General features: G+C 42.9%; 2 long non-coding RNA genes across 2 annotated transcripts; both read right to left on the reverse strand.

Annotated features, from left to right (window-relative positions):
* Window positions 1–1,627: 1,627 nt before the first annotated feature.
* Window positions 1,628–3,943, reverse strand: LOC307212062. Its single transcript, XR_013836785.1, has 3 exons — window positions 3,759–3,943; window positions 3,130–3,249; window positions 1,628–1,925 (listed from the first exon to the last, which is right to left on the reverse strand). It is a non-coding gene; the product is annotated as an uncharacterized lncRNA (long non-coding RNA).
* Window positions 3,944–9,221: 5,278 nt separating this feature from the next.
* On the reverse strand, window positions 9,222–11,552 carry LOC307212035. Its single transcript, XR_013836751.1, has 3 exons — window positions 11,368–11,552; window positions 10,753–10,872; window positions 9,222–9,532 (listed from the first exon to the last, which is right to left on the reverse strand). It is a non-coding gene; the product is annotated as an uncharacterized lncRNA (long non-coding RNA).
* Between the last annotated feature and the right edge of the window lie 9,870 nt (window positions 11,553–21,422).

Here is a 21,422-nt window from a genome sequence, read left to right on the forward strand (position 1 = left end):
AGAGGGGCCCCTTTCACTTCAGTGTTACGCACTGTGGGTTCATTTTCTTTCAAGACACTGTCCACTGGACTCTTTATTTATGCAGTTAATGGGGACAGAATGCTTCTGTACACATGCCAGTAAGGGGATAAAGCAAGCAAGTTGTGCCGTCTTGGCAGGAGGGAGTGAAAATCATTGTTCCTCCTTTGAAGGACCTAGAGTTTTACTGTGGCGCACAGAACCCTCCTGATTCCAATATGTCCCCCAGGGTTCCACTCCGGCTCCTTGTTATCTGTGCTTTTCTCTGCCTTCCACGTGAAGGTAAGTTCCTTCTCTCAGGGCTGAAAGAAGGCAGGTCACTCAAGGTATCATAGACAAAAGCATTTTAAAATGAGAAATGCATGCAGTGGTAATGCTTGCACCATCAGTAGCACATAAGAGAAGCATGCTGCAGGTGGTGGCAGCACTGTAACTGCTGGGGAGGAGATGGTTTGGGGAAGGAGGCAGGGAGATCAAGGAGCTGGTGGTGACACCTGAGGGTGGTCATGCGCTTCCAGGCTGCAACAGTAACTGAGCATTCACTGCAACCTTGACCCACCATGTCCCAGTCCCAGTGAGTGCCACATGCATGATCCAAAGACCTTTCACTTGTGTTGTAAAAGTTGCATTACTTATAGAATGAGAGAGGGACACCATTCCACTGTCGAACAGCTCTTACCATCAGACGTCCCCCCCCCCCCCGATCTTTAGTCAGATTCTCCATTCTTAAAACTTGAAGACATTGATTTGAATCCTACCCTCCAGAGCAGGAGAAAACAGTTTGTTTCCCCATTTATGTGACATCTCTTAAGACATTTGAAGATGGCTATCACATCTCATCTCAGTCTGTGCTTTTCCAGGCTAAACATAACAAGTTCCTTCAAACACTCCTCGTAAGGCTTTGGTTCCAGACCCATTCAGTGATAATCTAATTTTTAAGGCCACCAAATAGTTGATATTTTGCATCCATTCAGCCAGCATTATCCCTAATTTAAGGATTCTGCAGTGCATGGTCGTATGGAGAACTGCAGTGACTTCAAAGAATAGATTATTGCACACCTCGATATGTATAGGTGCAGCCAAAATCTACCTCTGCAGTGCCTTTCTGCTCCAGAGTTGCAGGCCTTGTGCATTTGTGAAACACTGGAGAAAACTTGTATTAACCCCATCATACATACAATCACATTAACGTGGCCTTTTGTGTTTTATCAATATCCTCATATGCATCTATAGCACAGGGAAGCAGGCAGACAAGGTGGCAAATGAAGTATAGGTTGTGAAAGTTGTGGCAATGCTTGATAGATGACTCAGTTTCACTCCAGAAATCACATCTCCAAAATCTGAAAATGATATGAATGTTTTTGATGCTTTGTTGAAATTATTTTATTGTTTATATTAATTACATTGGGATCTCATCATTGATCTGATTATTCTAAAGCACTTAAAAGCCACTATGGCATGGACGCAGGATAAATAGATGATAGATTGCTAGATCGCTAGATAATAGATATAGATGATATATGATGATATAGATAGATAGATAGATAGACAGATAGATAGATAGATATAGATAATCATCGTCATCTTGCTCTGCTGTAGCCATATTTGTGTGTAGCAGTTGCGTTTAATTTTTTTTCAAAAAAAAACCAACCTTGAAAACTCTGTATCAAATAAACGGAAGAAGAGGATATAGATAAAGGTGACCATAAGCAGAAGATCCTATACATGCTTCAATTTGCAGTCATTCTTCAGGTTGTTTTTAGTTCCTGTCTACAGATCCTCATTGCAGAAGTCTCTGTCATCACAGCAGATATGTTTAGCCTCATATCCATCAGCATTGGTGCCGGTGTTGCAAACTCCAGATTCCTTTGACTTACAGCCTAGAACTTTCTGCTGAACTTTCCCATCTATTATGGTGACAGGCAGAATGCAAGTAGAGAGAGAAAAGGAGAAGACATTTATATTTATGCTCTCTGGACACAGAGGCTACTACACCTCACATCTACAGTTTACATCAAATGAAGTCCTCTCCTGGGTCTTCATTCTCCCCACTTGTGAGTGTGGTGAAACTATCAGCCATGCTAATTACAGGATCCAGGTTGTGCCACAGTTGTGAATCAGTTGGCACACTGGCAGGGCTTTTTTCAGCAGTAACACCTCTGGGCCCATAGTACCTCTGACTCATGAGAAGACTGTCCTTGGCGCACAAAGGGGACATTCTTTGTGGGCTCTGAAAAGGGTTTTCTCATGAGCTGGAGGTGCAGCGGGGCTTTGATGAGGCTTTTCAGCCTCCTGGCTAACAGCTGGTGTGCAGGAAGAAGCCACCCTGAGCGTCACTCTGCAAGCCGCTCTGTACCTGTGGCTAGCATGCACCAGCCAGAGAGGCAAGGCTGCATGCAGGAGGGACAGTTGCGGCTTGCAGAGCTGACATGCAGGGAGGCTTCTTCCCTGCACGTCTGCTCTGCCCCTCCCCTCACAGCCCTGCCTCTCCAGCTCGTACACATAAGCAGGAGGGACAGGGCTGCGTTCCCAGACTATTTTTGTGGGGAAAGCTGCACTGCACACCAGTATGATGAACAAGAATGCAGAGCAAATGGTTTGCATACGGAAGGTCTCCAGTTAAAATAGATCAGGTAGAGGGTGATCTGAAGGACACTCAGGAGTTGCTCTTAGCTAGTGCCCAATGATGGATCATTGCTCAGTTTTGTGCCTATCCTTGAGTTTAGGCATGGTCAACTTGTTGTAGACTCCAGCTCCCACCAGCCCCAGCCAGCTTGGTCAATTGCAGAGGCCAATAGGAACTGTAGTACAACAAATCTGGAGCTTCACCTTTTCTCCATCTTTGCTTTAGGCCATGGGGGCTCTTCCGGAATGCAGGACATTAGACATACTTATGGTTTCCACCACAGGAAACAAAATTCGAAAAGGAGAAAGGACTGTAATAATATGGAATTTCTGCAGCAAGAAATATTGATGAAATTTTCATGACCAGCATCGTGTCCCTGATTGCCATGCTAGTATAGCAACATAGGTTTCCTTATAAAGGTACTTCTGTGATATATTATACCACCCTTCATCATTATATGCAATGGGGAAATGTAGAACACTTACCTTTGGTCACTTTGTAGGCATGGCACACTTGTGTTCCAGGGTTTGCTGAGCATGTAGCTTCTGAAGGGAGACATGGACTCCATTCAAATGGGGCCATGCAAAGTCGACATGTCAATGCATCTGCATCAAAAGGGAGAACCTCAAGGTTATCAGAATACCAGTCTTGAAAGTCAGGTGATAATAAATGGGTAATCAATGTATAAGAACACAAGAAGAGCCTGTTAGTTCAGGCCAATGGCCCAGCTGGTCCAGCACCCTGTTCTCACAGAGGCCCAACAGATCCCTTTGGGAAGTTCACAAGCAGCATGTGAGCTCAATAGCACTTCAGCCACTGGTGAATCCCCTGCTATTTGGAGACATATTGCCTCTGAGTCCCTCTCAGACTCCAAAATACCAACCTTGAACCTCAAGTGTAATTTATGTAGAAGAACCTCAGAAGAGCTCTGCTGGATCAGGAGAGTGGCCCATTGAGTTCAGCATCCTCTTCCCACAGTGCCTGACCAGATGTCCACAAGTAGGACCTGAGCTCCACAGCACTTTCTTCACTTGTGATTGCCAGCAACTGGTAATCAAAGGTTTATTGCTTCCATCTGAAAAACCTTCTCCCAGCACTGGGGAAAGGAACTTACCTCCAGGAGGAAGGAAGAGGCTAACACAGATACCAAGGAGCAGCATTTGAACCATGAGGGACATCTTGCCACAGCAGAGCTCTTGGTTACAGAGGAGGCAATGGTGATCTCCACTCACTTCTACTGGGGCGAACAAGCAGCTTCCTTTTATCCATTTGATGATGTGCTTGCCCAGATGCCCTTAAGTGCACTCCATCCCTATCAGAGACAGAGGGTCCCATGGGCAATGGCTTGCAAAATAACAATTGCACATTGTAATGATCACATTCTAGTGAGCATGAAGCCATCAACATATGTACAGATCAGGGATTAAGATTGTAGTCACCAGTTGCAAAACCAGGAAGCTAGGAAGCATTCAAGCAAATATCTTCAGTAGTCTACGCCAACTCTATGGTTGAGAGTTCCCTGGATCAGCCCAGATCAAGGAGGAAAGTCAAATACTGTTTCTTAGGCAGGGGGGACAGAGATAACATGAATAAATTCAATCCAGAGGAAATACCGATATCAACTTGGATGAAGATATCCACTAAGAAGGCTAGTTCAAAGTGGAATGTTTTGAGTAGGTGCTAAAAAGACAATAGAGAAAGCACTTGTCAGATATATAATGGGAGGAAGTACCACTATCTTCCATGAAGACTTTGTGAAGATATCTGGCATATTGATTTCTGAAATGTAGGAGCTGTTTTTTGTCTACATTTGGAAAGCGTTGAATGCCATTTTGGATCAAGATGGCAGACTAGACTGTTCCAAACTACACTAATTTGGACACCTCTGAAGAGGCATTCACCCAATTTGGCATGATGCTCCCCAAGGTGGAAGAAAAGATATTTATTTGGTTGGAGAATCATATCACAAAATTAAAATAAGTGTAAATTTCCAGGGATAGTTCTTTTAAGGTTCACATCTTGTCTTAGAATGTACAAAACAGTGTCGTCCTCCCCTCACTTTGGTGTTACAATGTGTGTTCGTTTTCTTTCCAGTCAGTGCCCACTGAACTCCCTATGTCCACAGTTAATGGGGACAGAATTGGGAAAACCATTAACTTAACAGCATGTGAAGAAAGTACTGGAAATTTACAGCCTGTGAAGTATTGAGGGGAAAACCTAATCAAGATGTTTTATAGATGGTACTTAAGACCTACCAAAATAGCTAAAATGTATAAGACAAAAACAAATCTGTGCTGGAGGGGACACTTATACATGTTTGGTGGACCTGTGAAAAAAATCAAAAGCTTCTGGAACACAGTGTATGATGAGCTTAAAAAAATGTTTAAGTACAGTGGTACCTTGGGTTAAGTACTTAATCCGTTTTGGAGGTCCGTTCTTAACCTGAAACTGTTCTTAACCTGAAACACCACTTTAGCTAATGGGGCCTCCTGCTGCTGTCACGCCACCAGAGCACGATTTCTGTTCTCATCCTGAAGCAAAGTTCTTAACCCCAGGTACTATTTCTGGGTTAGCGGAGTCTGTAACCTGAAGCATATGTAACCGGAAGCGTATGTAACCTGAGGTACCACTGTAGTTGAATAATCCACTCTGTGCTCACAGGTATAGCAAGAGAAGATCAGAAAATATCCCTCTATGCCACAGGAGCGGCAAGGATCCTAATTGCTAAAAACTGGAAAAAAGAAACTGTGCCAACAAAAAAGGAATGGCAAGACAAACTGTTAGAAGACAAAAGGTTTCTCAAACAAATCCTCATTATTAGAAAAAGTGTTATTACAAAACAAAACAAAACTAAACAAAACTAAACAAAACAAAAGTAATATCAGGTCAAGGAGATAATGATCAAGTGGGCTTTAGATATTGGGAAAACCATTAACTTAACAGCATGGGAAGAACTATGTAGAAAGTACTGGAAATTTACAGCCTGTTAAGTATTGAGGGAAGACCTAATCAAGATGTTTTATAGATGGTACTTAACACCTACCAAAATAGCTAAAATGTATAAGACAAAAAAATATCTGAGCTGGAGGTGTGGTAAAACAGAGGGGGCACTTATACATGTTTGGTGGACCTGTGAAAAAATCAAAAACTTCTGGAACACAGTGTACGATGAGCTTAAAAAAATGTTTAAGTATAACTTTATGAAAAAATACAGAAGCTTTTCTACTAGGGATAACAGACACAGGTATAGCAAGAGAAGATCAGAAAATAGTCCTCTATGCCACAGGAGCGGCAAGGATCCTAATTGCTAAAAACTGGAAAAAAGAAACTGTGCCAACAAAAAAGGAATGGCAAGACAAACTGTTAGAGTATATTGAACTGGCTAAATTAACAGAGGCAATTAGAGATTCAAAGACAAGACAAGAGTTTCAAAAAGCTTCAGGGAAATGCAGGGAATACTTCACAAAACAGTGCCCTAAAATACATACCTGGACTTGTTTCAATTAATGTCGATTAATGCAAGAGACTTTGTGGATATTTAAGTTATAATTAGAAAAATCTTAATAATTATTCATAAAAGAAACAGTTTATAAGAAGTAAATAAAGAGGCCAGATACAGGATAAAGGAAGTCTTTTATTTGGTTGTTTGTATTGTTGTATGTTATGCTCACTGTATGTTATGTTCATGTTTCATGAGGGTGTATTGGGGGGTGGGGGTTGTGTTATGTTGTAAATAAAATTCCAATAATTTTTTTTTAAATAACTAAAGAGGAATGTCTTAGCAGGTGCTAAAAAGGCAACACAGAAGGCACATATTGAATGCCTTTGGAAACCTCTGAAGACATTGTCACCATATTTGGCACACTGGTTCATGAGATGGAGGAGCTGGTTTTTATTTACATTTAGAAAGTTCTGGATGTTATTTTGAATAAAGTCTCCACTGCTTTGGACACCTCTGAAGATACAGTCACCCACTTTGCCATGATGCTCCCCAAGGTGGAATAGAAGGTACAGTGGTACCTCGGGTTAAGTATTTAATTTGTTCCGGAGGTCTGTTCTTAACCTGAAGCTGTTCCTAATCTGAAGCACCACTTTAACTAATGGGGCCTTCTCCTGCTGCTGCTGCACCGCCAGAGCATGATTTCTGTTCTCATCCTGAAGCAAAGTTCTTAACCTGAAGCATTATTTCTGGGTTAGTGGAGTCTGCAACCTGAAGCGTATGTAACCTGAAGCGTATGTAACCCGAGATACCACTGTATTTATTTCTGCAACACAAAAATCAAAGAAGTGCATATGTGGTGGAAATGTCTAGATGTTATTATAGTTTGTGGTATATATAGCTATATATGATCGCTGAAAACCTCAACATTCCCCAAAACCTATGAATGTCGGCCTCCTACCAATTTGTTGTTTAGAAATAGGTAACGAGATTGTTTGAATGTTTTCAAGAAGATGAGAGAGAGAGAGAGAGAGAGAGAGAGAGAGAGAATATAAAAGTTGGAAGAAACAGAAAGGCACATCATGTATACAAAAGGAAAAAATCCATATAATACTGAATGCCTGTGCAGGACTCAGAGACACAAACGAGCATTAACATCTAATAGTAAGGAAAATACAAGTAACATACCAAATAATTAGCTACCTTGCTCCCTGCCCCCATTCTGAAAATAAGAAAACACAAGGCATCCAAACACCTGGAGGGCATGATGCTGGCAACTACTGCTACTGTATGGATTTCTTATTTCCCTCAAGCAAGCTTTTAAATCAAATTTTGTACCACGGATCATTTAACTGAAGTCTGTCCACGATGTTATTGTTGCAGAGATGGTCATGGGTGGAATGGACTCAGATATAACTCATCCCAAAGAGGGGCCCCTTTCACTTCAGTGTTACGCACTGTGGGTTCATTTTCTTTCAAGACACTGTCCACTGGACTCTTTATTTATGCAGTTAATGGGGACAGAATGCTTCTGTACACATGCCAGTAAGGGGATAAAGCAAGCAAGTTGTGCCGTCTTGGCAGGAGGGAGTGAAAATCATTGTTCCTCCTTTGAAGAACCTAGAGCTTTACTGTGGCGCACAGAACCCTCCTGATTCCAATATGTCCCCCAGGGTTCCACTCCGGCTCCTTGTTATCTGTGCTTTTCTCTGCCTTCCACGTGAAGGTAAGTTCCTTCTCTCAGGGCTGAAAGAAGGCAGGTCACTCAAGGTATCATAGACAAAAGCATTTTAAAATGAGAAATGCATGCAGTGGTAATGCTTGCACCATCAGTATCACATAAGAGAAGCATGCTGCAGGTGGTGGCAGCACTGTAACTGCTGGGGAGGAGATGGTTTGGAGGAAGAAGGCAGGGAGGTCAAGGAGCTGGTGGTGACGCCTGAGGGTGGTCATGCGCTTCCAGGCTGCAACAGTAACTGAGCACTCACTGCAACCTTGACCCACCATGTCCCAGTCCCAGTGAGTGCCACATGCATGATCCAAAGACCTTTCACTTGTGTTGTAAAAGTTGCATTACTTATAGAGTGAAAGAGGGACACCATTCCACTGTCGAACAGCTCTTACCATCAGACGTTCCCCCCCCCCCCCCGATCTTTAGTCAGATTCTCCATTCTTAAAACTTGAAGACATTGGTTTGCATCCTACCCTCCAGAGCAGGAGAAAACAGTTTGTTTCCCCATTTCCATGGGACATCTCTTAAGACATTTGAAGATGGCTATCACATCTCATCTCAGTCTGTGCTTTTCCAGGCTAAACATAACAAGTTCCTTCAAACACTCCTCGTAAGGCTTTGGTTCCAGACCCATTCAGTGATAATCTAATTTTTAAGGCCACCAAATAGTTGATATTTTGCATCCATTCAGCCAGCATTATCCCTAATTTAAGGATTCTGCAGTGCATGGTCGTATGGAGAACTGCAGTGACTTCAAAGAATAGATTATTGCACACCTAGATATGTATAGGTGCAGCCAAAATCTACCTCTGCAGTGCCTTTCTGCTCCAGAGTTGCAGGCCTTGTGCATTTGTGAAACACTGGAGAAAACTTGTATTAACCCCATCATATATACAATCACATTAACGTGGCCTTTTGTGTTTTATCAATATCCTCATATGCATGTATAGCACAGGGAAGCAGGCAGACAAGGTGGCAAATGAAATATAGGTTGTGAAAGTTGTGGCAATGCTTGATAGATGACTCAGTTTCACCCCAGAAATCACATCTCCAAAATCTGAAAATGATATGAATGTTTTTGATGCTTTGTTGAAATTGTTTTATTGTTTATATTAATTACATTTGGATCTCATCATTGATCTGATTATTCTAAAGCACTTAAAAGCCACTATGGCATGGACGCAGGATAAATAGATGATAGATTGCTAGATTGCTAGATAAGAGATATAGATGATAGATGATAGATAGATGATATAGATAGATAGATAGATAGAGAGAGAGAGAGAGAGAGAGAGAGAGAGAGATAGATGATAGATAGATAGATAGATAGATAGATAGATAGATAGATGATAGATAGATAGATAGATAGATAGATAGATAGATAGATAGATATAGATAATCATCATCATCTTGCTCTGCTGTAGCTGTATTTGTGTGTAGCAGTTGCCTTTAATTTTTTTCAAAAAAAAACCTGTATCAAATAAACAGAAGAAGAGGATATAGAAAAAGGTGACCATAAGCAGAAGATCCTATACATGCTTCAATTTGCAGTCATTCTTGAGGTTGTTTTTAGTTCCTGTCTACAGATCCTCATTGCAGAAGTCTCTGTCATCACAGCAGAGATGTTTAGCCTCATATCCATCAGTACTGGTGCCGGTGTTGCAAATTCCAGATTTCTTTGGCTTGCAGCCTAGAAGTTTCTGATGAACTTTCCCATCTATTATGGTGACAGGCAGAATGCAAGTAGAGAGAGAAAAGGAGAAGACATTTATATTTATGCTCTCTGGACTCAGAGGCTACTACACCTCACATCTACAGTTTACATCAAATGAAGTCCTCTCCTGGGTCTTCATTCTCCCCACTTGTGAGTGTGGTGAAACTATCAGCCATGCTAATTACAGTATCCAGGTTGTGCCACAGTTGTGAATCAGTTGGCACACTGGCAGGGCTTTTTTTTCAGCAGTAACACCTCTGGGCCCATAGTACCTCTGACTCATGAGAAGACTGTCCTTGGCGCACAAAGGGGACATTCTCTGTGGGCTCTGAAAAGGTTTTTTTCATGAGCTGGAGGTGCAGCGGGGCTTTGATGAGGCTTTTCAGCTTCCTGGCTAACAGCTGATGTGCAGGAAGAAGCCACCCTGAGCGTCACACTGCAAGCCGCTCTGTACCTGTGGCTCGCATGCGCCAGCCAGAGAGGCAAGGCTGCATGCAGAAGGGACAGTTGCGGCTTGCAGAGCTGACATGCAGGGAGGCTTCTTCCCTGCACGTCTGCTCTGCCCATCCCCTCACAGCCCTTCCTCTCCAGTTCGTACACGTAAGCAGGAGGGACAGGGCTGTGCTCCCAGACTATTTTTGTGGGGAAAGCTGCACTGCACACCAGTATGATGAACAAGCATGCAGAGCAAATGGTTTGCATATGGAAGGTCTCCAGTTAAAATAGATCAGGTAGAGGGTGATCTGAAGGACACTCAGGAGTTGCTCTTAGCTAGTGCCCGATAATGGATCATTGCTCAGTTTTGTGCCTATCCTTGAGTTTAGGCATGGTCAACTTGTTAAACTCCAGCTCCCACCAGCCCCAGCCAGCTTGGTCAATTGCAAACTCCAATGGGGACTGTAGTCTAACAAATATAGAGCTTCACCTATTCTCCATTCCTGCTTTAGGCCATGGGTGCTCTTCCGGGATTCCGGACTTTGGACATACTGTTGCAGGGGAATTTACGGTTTCCACCAGAAGTAAAAAAAACTTCAAAAAGAGAAAGGACTGTAATAATATGGAATTTCTGCAGCAAGTCATATTGATGAAATTTTCATGGCCAGCATCGTGTCCCTGGTTGCCATGTTAGTTATAGCAATGTACGTTTCCTTATAAAGGTATTTCTGTGAAATATTCTACCACCCTTCATAATTATATGCAATGGGGAAATGTAGAACCCTTACCTTTGGTCACTGTGTAGGCATGGCACGCTTGTGTTTCAGGCTTTGCTGAGCATGTAGCTGCTGGAGGGAGACATGGACTCCCTTCAGATGGGGCCATGCAAAGTCGACATGTCAATGCATCTGCATCAAAAGGGAGAACCTCAAGGTTATCAGAATACCAGTCTTGAAAGTCAGGTGATAATAAATGGGTAATCAATGTATAAAAGCACAAGAAGAGCCTGTTAGTTCAGGCCAATGGCCCAGCTGGTCCAGCACCCTGTTCTCACAGAGGCCCAACAGATCACAAGCAGCATGTGAGCTCAATAGCACTTCAGCCACTGGTGAATCCCCTGCTATTTGGAGACATATTGCCTCTGAGTCCCTCTCAGACTCCAAAATACCAACCTTGAACCTCAAGTGTAATTTATGTAGAAGAACCTCAGAAGAGCTCTGCTGGATCAGGAGAGTGGCCCATTGAGTTCAGCATCCTCTTCCCACAGTGCCTGACCAGATGTCCACAAGTAGGACCTGAGCACCACAGCACTTTCTTCACTTGTGATTGCCAGCAACTGGTAATCAAAGGTTTATTGCTTCCATCTGAAAAACCTTCTCCCAGCACTGGGGAAAGGAACTTACCTCCAGGAGGAAGGAAGAGGCTAACACAGATACCAAGGAGCAGCATTTGAACCATGAGGGACATCTTGCCACAGCAGAGCTCTTGGTTACAGAGGAGGCAATGGTGATCTCCACTCACTTCTACTGGGGCGAACAAGCAGCTTCCTTTTATCCATTTGATGATGTGCTTGCCCAGATGCCCTTAAGTGCACTCCATCCCTATCAGAGACAGAGGGTCCCATGGGCAATGGTTTGCAAAATAACAATTGCACATTGTAATGATCACATTCTAGTGAGCATGAAGCCATCAACATATGTACAGATCAGGGATTAAGATTGTAGTCACCAGTTGCAAAACCAGGAAGCTAGGAAGCATTCAAGCAAATATCTTCAGTAGTCTACACCAACTCTATGGTTGAGAGTTCCCTCGATCAGTCCAGATCAAGGAGGAAAGTCAGATACTTAGGCAGGGGGGAGAGAGATTGTTATTCTAAAGCAGCAATGCTGCAGCAAGCAAAGGCTCTAGCAGCTCAGTCAGCTGCTTGTGGCTGCAAAGCCAGACAGGGTGTATGTGACTGTTGCCATGGAAACAAAGGGGCAGTCCATTCTCCTTATTGAGCACAGGATGTGAGCTCAGTGTGTGTCATATGACCTGTACAGGATGTACATGGGTGGAGTTTGGAGTTTCTCTCTGTTTGTTGAAGAGAGCAGACATCTTTCACTGTATGACTGCTGAAGACAGGAATAAAAGCAATGTAGATACATTTCTGTCTGAGTCTGATTCCCCTCCCTGGGGATATGCAGGGAGCAGGGAGGAGGAGAAACAGTTGGTGTGTTTTTCTCACAGCCTGAGGAAAATCGCCGGAACGGACCTCGTGTGTTTTTCCTGCCGGGAGTCGCCGGAGGGAGGTCCAAAGAATTCAGCCAGTGCCTGGAGAGATAGGCACATACCTCTGACCGAGCCTGAATTCCAACAGTGGTAGCAGAGGATGGTTGCTACGATCCATGGAAGTCTGCAGAAATAGGAGCAGAGCTGCTATTTTCATCCCTCTCCATGGAAGCCTGAGATGGAGGCTGATTCTCTGCAGCTAGAAGCTCACCAGAAGAAGCTGAAAGCCAAGCTACGGAGCCCAGGTATGAGATTTTCGGGCTTAAGAGTGTGAATGCAGATGGATTAATTCTCTGCTTCATGGGAGCAACGTTTGGGAAAAACAGCTCCGAGAGAGAAGAGTCTGCATTCCAAACATTCCTGTGGTTTTAGCTGTCCAAGGAAAGGAATGTGGTTGCTTAGCAACGCAGGCCAGTTTCAAGATAAGGGCTGGAAGTCAGGCTGTGCCCAGAGAGGCAAAACAGCTCGTGTTTAGACTAGGCCCTTACAAAGGAACTGTTGAAAGGGGACTTTCCAAGCAGCCAGTGTTAGAGCTGCCAGGTGCACAGAGTGTAAACAAGCCAGCTATTGGATTTTAGAGGCTTGTGTTTGAGAGTCAATGCAAGGACTCAAAATGGATGCCAAGAAAGGGGGGGGCCTGCCTTCTCCACCCCTCTTGACCAGTGACAATTATGCATCTTGGTCTATTAAGATGAAGGCCTTGCTGCAGAATCAGAGACTGTTTGAGGTGATTGAGAACCCCATCCCTGCAGCACCAACGCGTGCTTGGGAGTCACAGGATGTGAAGGCCAGAATCGCTATAATTCTGTGCGTGTCAGACTCTCAGCTTATTCATATACAAGATTTACAGCACGCAAAAGATGTTTGGGACACGCTGAGAAGGACACATCAGAGAGATGCAGGTTCTTTAGCGTTGCTGTATTTTGAAAAGCTGACTAACCTGAGGCTTGCGCCTGATGGAGATGTTCAAGCGCACCTGACGGAAATGAAATTTCTGCGTCAGCAGATGGTGGAACGCAATTTCCGTCTGCAGGAGGAAGTGTTTTGCTTCATGGTGATCAACAGCCTGAATCGGACTTACAAAATGGTTGCCAGTCAGCTGGGGTCTCTCCCAGCAGCTGATCTAACGTCGGACAGGGTCTTTGCCGTCGTACTGAACGAACATGACAGACTTGCCGCCCTGGAAGTCAAGGACAGGGGGAGGGAAGAACGGAGTTCAGACACCCCCACTGCTGTAGCTACTGGAGGAGACGCTGTAGCTTTGAATGTTGTCCGATGCTTCAATTGTGGGCAGACTGGGCATCTTCAGCGGTACTGCAAGAAGCCACGTCAGAACAAAGGAGCCAAGGGAAGCTCCACAAAGTCTGAGGCGTCAGGCAGAAGTCATGCCAAGTCACAGGCGAAGCCTGCAAAGGCTTTGATGTCGAAAGGAACCAAGCCAGATGTGGAGAACGCTTTTGTCATTGACACTGGCTGCACATTTCACATGACCCATCGTAGGGATTTGTTTTCGTCGTTTAAGAAGCAAAGCTTCGTTGTACAACAAGCCAACGGTCAAGAGCTGGAAGCCACCGGAATTGGGACTGTGTATGTTAAAAGTCTGAACTTGACTATAAACGATGTTTATTTGGTTCCAGGGTTGAAATACAATCTGCTCAGCGTTTCGCAGATTGCCAAGAAGGGACTAAAACTGTCCTATGATGATCAACACTGCGAGATCTACAAAGATGGAGAGTTGTATCTTTCTGCCAAAGAGAAAGATGGACTGTATTTGTTGACTTTTAATCAAAGTGATTACATGGAATGTAATTCTTATGATTCTAACATGATTTCTTTTGCAGGTGTAGCCAAGAAGAACGCCAAGCAGGTCACCTCAAGGGTCGACAGGGCATTTCAGCGGGTGTATGCTGATGTGATTGGTCCTCTAGCACCTTCTAGAGGCAATGCAAAGTATTATCTAATATGTGTTGATTCTTTTACAGGTTTTGTCTGGATTAATCTTTTGGAGAGACCAAAAGACGCCTTAGAAAGGTTTAAAGAGTTTTGTGACAAGGTTAAAAATATGCATGATGCTGACATAGATTGTCTTTGTACAGATGAGAAGCCAATTTTTCTCTTACAGGATTTCCAGAGGTTCCTGAAGAAGAAAGGGATAAGACACAAAATTGCAGCTTCCAAAGAAGCTTGGAACAGATGTGTCTGTGTTAGGGTGAACAAAGAATTGCAAAAGGGAATGCATGCGCAATTGCTTAGTTCACATCTGCCACATGAGTACTGGGCTGAGTCACTAATGTCATATTGTTACACATGGTTGAGAAAGGTTTCAAAAGACTTGGGATGTTCTCCTTTTGAGAAACTGTTCCACAGAAAACCTTCTGTTGCCCATTTCAAGGTTTTTGGGTCTCATGTGAGAACAGAAGCTCCGGGTGGAGTAAAGAATGCCAGAGGCATTTTTGTGGGTTATGAAAAGGGTCTCTACAGAGTAATTTTGTCTGAATCTGGTAAGGTGATTCTCACAAAATTTCTAGAGAGTGCTCCTGAACAGGAGTGAGTGATTGTTCACACATTTCCCACAGGTGATGATGATGATTCTGATGATGATGATGTTGATTTTATTGAGTTCAGTAGTACTGATGATGACAGCGATAGCTCAGACAGCTCAGTTGTCACAGTCATTGAGAAGAAATCTCACACAATGACTAGACCCTCAGAAGAGGAGGATGAACCACTGATTAAGCTTAGTACTGGTTCTTCAGAGAGTTCAGAGGCTGAACCAGAAAGCAAGGGAGAGCAGCACCTCTTACATAGGTCTGAGAGAGCAACGAAGGGTGTACCACCCAAGAGGTATTCAAAAGAGTTTGCCAACCAAGCTATTGCATGTGTTGCTGTTGTAAACGACCAAGGTCAAATTGAAGCTGTGTCTGAGTCAGAGACAAAGGCACAACAGAGAGTTGCTAACCAAGGTAATGCAGAAGCACTCATTCCTTGGAAGTCACACAACCAGAGAGGTACATTGGTAAAACCAGTGGCGTGTAGTTCCAAGGGTGGAACTGAAACAACAGGGGAGTGTTATAAGTATAACAACTGTTTGTTTTCTTCTCTGGATGACGCTTTGCTCGCAGCACGCATTGATGCTTTAGGGGGAGTATGTTATTCTAAAGCAGCAATGCTGCAGCAAGCAAAGGCTTTAGCAGCTCAGTCAGCTGCTTGTGGCTGCAAAGCCAGACAGGGTGTATGTGACTGTTGCCATGGAAACAAAGGGGCAGTCCATTCTCCTTATTGAGCACAGGATGTGAGCTCAGTGTGTGTCATATGACCTGTACAGGATGTACATGGGTGGAGTTTGGAGTTTCTCTCTGTTTGTTGAAGAGAGCAGACATCTTTCACTGTATGACTGCTGAAGACAGGAATAAAAGCAATGTAGATACATTTCTGTCTGAGTCTGATTCCCCTCCCTGGGGATATGCAGGGAGCAGGGAGGAGGAGAAGCAGTTGGTGTGTTTTTCTCACAGCCTGAGGAAAATCGCCGGAACGGACCTCGTGTGTTTTTCCTGCCGGGAGTCGCCGGAGGGAGGTCCAAAGAATTCAGCCGGTGCCTGGAGAGATAGGCACATACCTCTGACCGAGCCTGAATTCCAACAGAGATAACATGAATAAATTCACTCCAGATGAAATACCGATATCAACTTGGATGAAGATATCCACTAATAAGGCTAGTTCAAAGTGGAATGTTTTGAGTAGGTGCTAAAAAGACAATAGAGATATATAATGGGAGGAAGTGCCGCTATCTTCCATGAAGACTTTGTGAAGATATCTGGCATATTGATTTCTGAAATGTAGGAGCTGTTTTTTTGTCTACATTTGGAAAGCGTTGAATGCCATTTTGGATCAAGATAGCAGACTAGACTGTTCCAAACTACACTAATTTGGACACCTCTGAAGAGGCATTCACCCAATTTGGCATGATGCTCCCCAAGGTAGAAGAAAAGATATTTATTTGGTGGGAGAATCATATCACAAAATTAAAATAAGTGTAAATTTCCAGAGATAGTTCTTTTAAGGTTCACATCTTGTCTTAGAATGTACAAAACAGTGTCGTCCTCCCCTCCCTTTGGTGTTACAATGTGTGTTCATTTTCTTTCCAGTCAATGCCCACTGAACTCCCTATGTCCACAGTTAATGGGGACAGAATGCTTCTGTACACATGCCAGTAAAGGGATAAAAGAAGCAGGTTGTCCTGTCTTGTTGGGACGGAGTGGACATCATTGTGTCTCCTTTGAAGAACCTAGAGTTTTACTGTGGTGCAAAGAACCCTCTTGATTCCAATATGTCCCCCAGGGTTCCGCTCCTGCTCCTTGTTATCTGTGTTCTTCTCTTCCTTCCACATGAAGGTAAGTTCCTTCTCCCAGAGCTAAAAGAAGGCTGTTCACTCAAGGTATCATAGACAACAGCATTTAAAAAAGAGGAAGGGGACAGTAGTAACTCATTTCAATACATAGGAAAGCATGAGCAAACTTCAGCCGTGGTTCTGAAACGTGATCTTACTTAGGGGGCACGATGAGGCAGGTGTCAGCAGGAGGGTGCTGCAGGTGTAAATGACTTTCAGACTTTGAAAAGGTGGCATCACTGGGTCAAGTTCATCCATTTTGTTGAATTAAACTAAATAGTTTTAACAGGATTTTGAAAAAAAAAAGTGCAATTAATGTTTAGTGTCTGAATTGTATTGTGCTATTATCTTCCTTGGTGGGTTGTACTGTTCCGAAAGGGAACAGCTCTGACACAGACTTTGAAAATCTCCATCCTTATCAGAGACAGAGGGTCCCATGGGCAATGACTTGCAAAATAATAATTTCACATTGTAATGATCACATTCCAGTGAGGCATGAAGCCCTCAACATATGTACAGATCAGGGATTCAGATTGTAGTCACCAGCTGCAAAACCAGGAAGCTAGGAAGCATTCAAGGAAATTTCTTCAGTAGTCTATGCCAGGCTCGTCCAACTCCCAAAAGACTGTGATCTACTCCCAGTATAAATAAACTGGCAGTGATCTACCCATTGTCATTGGAGGGAGGAGGAGCGTGCGTGGGGTGGGTGGATTGCCCAGAGTTGTTGAGATTTGGGGGGGGGGAGGATTGAACAGAATTTTTTTAGCTTTTCCCTTGTAACTTTTTGAACATGATAAGGATCCCACGATCTACCAGGATCAGCTGGTGATTTACATGTAGGTCACAATCTACTGGTTGGACATCCCTGGCCTATGCAATTCCACAGAAGGAATCAAAAACAGCTAGCGAAGCCAACTTTGAAACATCTGTGGTTGTAGAATGGGTTTTTCCTATGTTCAGATCTATGCTATACATTGACAGCACTCTTATACTACTTTGGGTTTGAGAATCCTCGAAACTGTAGCTAGTAAAGAGTGCTGGGAATTGTAGCACTGTGAGGTCAACACCCTTAAGAAACTACAGTTCTTGGAGAAGCCATGGCTGTTTAAGTGGTGTAGGAGTTCTTTAAATGTATGGTGTTGCTGCAAGCTCTGTTAAATGAGAGGAAAAACATCGTACTGCTCTTGGGTCTGCCCAGTACATCATCTCTGGCTGTTCACAGTCATGAGATGGGCAGCCAACAAGGGTTGTGTTTATCATTGTTTTCAAAGGAAAAATGTCTCTTACTAATATTTATAAAGGTTAACTATCCAGTATTGTGATCTCTGAAATTTCATTCCCTTTCAACAACTTTATTTATTTTGTTATTGTTTCATTTATGAATTTCTTCCCATGAGGCATCCCATGGAGATTTACCATTGCTAATTGCTTCATTTTCCAATGTCAAGAGAGTAGACCAAACAATACCAAGCTACACTGCTTGGAACCTCACAGAAGATTCCATTGCCCAATTTGGCATGGTGATTCCTGGGACTAAGGAAGGGGTTTTGTTCTATAATTGGAAACCATTGGACTTCATTTTAAATCAAGATGGTGAGCTGAACCTTCCAAAACTGTAAAACAATCTGATACGAAACTAATGTTGGGATAGTGCCAGGGGTCAAAGAATCTTAAAATGTGAGAGTTGGAGGGAACCACATGGATCATCTGGTTCAACCCCCTGCAGTGCAGGAATCACCTGCCCAGTGTGGAGTTCACATCCATGATCCTGAGATTAAGAATTCCCTGTTCTACCAACTGAGGTACAGCGTCAATAGGTCTCTCACCATGGGTTATTGCCCCCATGGCAATGTGAGAATTGTAGGGAACCAGAGGGATCATTTGGTCCAAGTCCCTGCAGTGCAGGAATCTTTTGCCCAATGTGGAGCTCGCATCCATGACCCTGAGATTAAGATTAAGAATTCCGCCATTCAATATGGCTGCTGGAACCAGCCAGCAGGGTCTGCTCTGACTCAACAAAAATGAACTGGCTGCAGTCAGGGTCCTAACAGACTTCCGGTGAGCCGCAGCCACAAAAAAGGAGTGTGAGGCTACCCTCCAGGGGGTCTCGAACAACACGGGGGTCCAGAGGCGTCACGAAGGCTCCGTGAACCTCGAAACCCCAGGAGGATTATTCTGGGGGACAGAGTACCTGGCGGTGCTTCGTGTGCTCTCCTGTTTTTTAGTTTTTAACAGGATTTGAGCTGCAACACGAGGGGAAGCAACAAACCCCGTGCTGTGAAGCCTCAGGCTCTGAGTGAAAGCGGTGAGCCTCCAACAGCAGTTAAGAAGCTGGGATACAAATAAGGCAACGAAAGCAACAACAAATAGACATCTGGCCAAGAAATTTGGCTAAGAAAACCAGCGGAATAAGAAGACGTGGGGAGAAAGGAGAAGGAGTCCACTGCAGCGGTAAGAGTAAAATGGAGTATAACTGAAGGCTGGGAGAGGAGAGAAAGTAGGAAAGTAACCGCCAAGTGGGTGTAGTGGAGAGACCTCGGATACAAAGTATAAGAAATCTGAGGCAACAAAATGACTGAAAATATCTTAATGGGCTCCGACCATAACGCCGTAAGGATGGAGATGAAACAAATAACAACTGGCTCCTTCAGATGGAGGTTGAATGACACCTTATTTAGAGATGAAGAAGGCCCAAAAAACTTTGGGAGACTATTTCGAAATAAACATGAAAACTGATGTTGAAAAAAGAATAATCTGGGATGCAAGTAAAGCCGTTATGAGAGAGTTTTTGATTCAACAGAATGCAGTAAAGAAGAAAAGCCAAAATGAGAAAAAAGATAAAATTCTAGAGAAAATAAAAGAAGGTGAGAGGAGGTTGAGAGCAAAACCAAAGTCACAAGAGATTTTGAGAGAAATAAAATTGTATCAAACACAATATATGGAATTGATGAATCAAGAAATAGAATGGAAGATCAAACAAATGAGACAAAAGACTTTTGAATCGGCAAATAAGTGTGGGAAACTTTTAGCTTGGCAAATGAGAAAAAGACAAAAATTAAATACCATTACAAATCTAGAAGTGGAAGGGAAAAATATACATAACCCAACTGAGATTAGAATCTGCTTCCAGAGGTATTTTAAACAACTATATTCACAAGGGCCACAGAAAGAAATGGACATAGAACGTTTTTTAAAGGCAAATGGATTACAAAAAGTTTCACAGGAAAGTAAATTGATGTTGAATTATAAAATTTCAGAACAGGAAATAGAAGGTGCCATTCAGAGTAAGCAATTGGGCAAGTCTCCAGGACCTGATGGACTGACTTCCAAATACTATAAATCTTTGAGGGAGTACTTAATACAACCTTTGAAGGAAGTCTGTAATGAGATTTTGGAAGGGAAAAGGGCGCCAGAGTCGTGGAAAGAAGCTTACATCACGCTTATACCGAAAACAGAGACTGAAAAGACACAACTTAAGAACTACCGTCCCATATCCTTATTAAATGTGGATTACAAAATTTTTGCTGATATTTTGGCTAGAAGATTGAAAAAAGTATTGATGGATGAGATTCATAAAGATCAAGCGGGCTTTCTCCCGGGAAGGCATTTGTCTGACAATTTGAGGAATATAATTGACATCTTGGAAAAATTAGAAGTGAATATAAATACGAAAGCAGTTTTTATATTTGTGGATGCTGAGAAAGCCTTTGACAATATTTCTTGGAGTTTTATGAAAAAGAATCTACAGGGGATGGGGGTAGGGCAAGGGTTTGAAAACGGTATAGGCGCAATATACTCTGAACAGAAAGCAAAATTAATTGTAAATAATGTGGTTACGGAAGAATTTAAGATAGAAAAAGGGACACGACAGGGGTGCCCAATTTCACCATTGCTTTTTATATCGGTTTTGGAGGTCCTGCTGGGTATGATTAGAAAAGACCAGTTGGTCAAAGGGATACAGGTCGAAGCCAAACAGTACAAATTGAGAGCATTCGCAGATGATCTAGTTTTGACGCTACAGGAGCCAGAATCTAGTGTGAAAAGGGTCTTAGACATAATTACTCAATTTGGTCAGGTGGCAGGATTTAAACTGAATAAGTCGAAAACCAAAGTTCTAGAGAAAAACTTAACATTAATTGAAAAAGAAAGGTTTCAGAATGAGACTGGTTTGACTGTGGTTAAGAAAGTGAAGTATTTGGGGATAAATTTGACTGCAAAAAATGTGAATTTATTTAAAGACAATTATGAAAAATGTTGGTCAGAAGTCAAAAGAGATTTAGAAATATGGTCAAATTTGAAGCTTTCCTTGTTGGGCCGAATTGCAGCTATAAAAATGAATGTATTGCCTAGAATGTTGTTTTTGTTTCAAACACTGCAAATTGTGGACAAGATGGACTGTTTCAAGAAGTGGCAGAAAGACATTTCTAGATTTGTCTGGCAGGGCAAAAAGCCCAGAATAAAATTTAAAATATTAACTGATGTTAAGGAAAGGGGGGGTTGCCCTGCCGGACTTTAAACTTTACTACGAATCAGCAGCTTTTTGCTGGTTGAAAGATTGGCTGCTTCTTGAGAACACAGACATTCTGGATTTGGAAGGTTTTAATAACGCCTTCAGGTGGCATGCATATTTGTGGTATGACAAGGTTAAAGTACATAAAGTATTTAAAAATCATATTGTCAGGATTGTTGTTTAACGTTTGGATAAGATACAAAGATTTATTGGAAAACAAAACTACAAGGTGGTTGTCACCAATGGAAGCTAAAGCTTTCAAAAGACTTAACATGGAGTCTAAATGGCCA

The sequence above is a fragment of the Podarcis cretensis genome (genome assembly GCF_951804945.1).
Source record: "Podarcis cretensis genome assembly, chromosome: 3".
Classification (NCBI taxonomy): domain Eukaryota; kingdom Metazoa; phylum Chordata; class Lepidosauria; order Squamata; family Lacertidae; genus Podarcis; species Podarcis cretensis.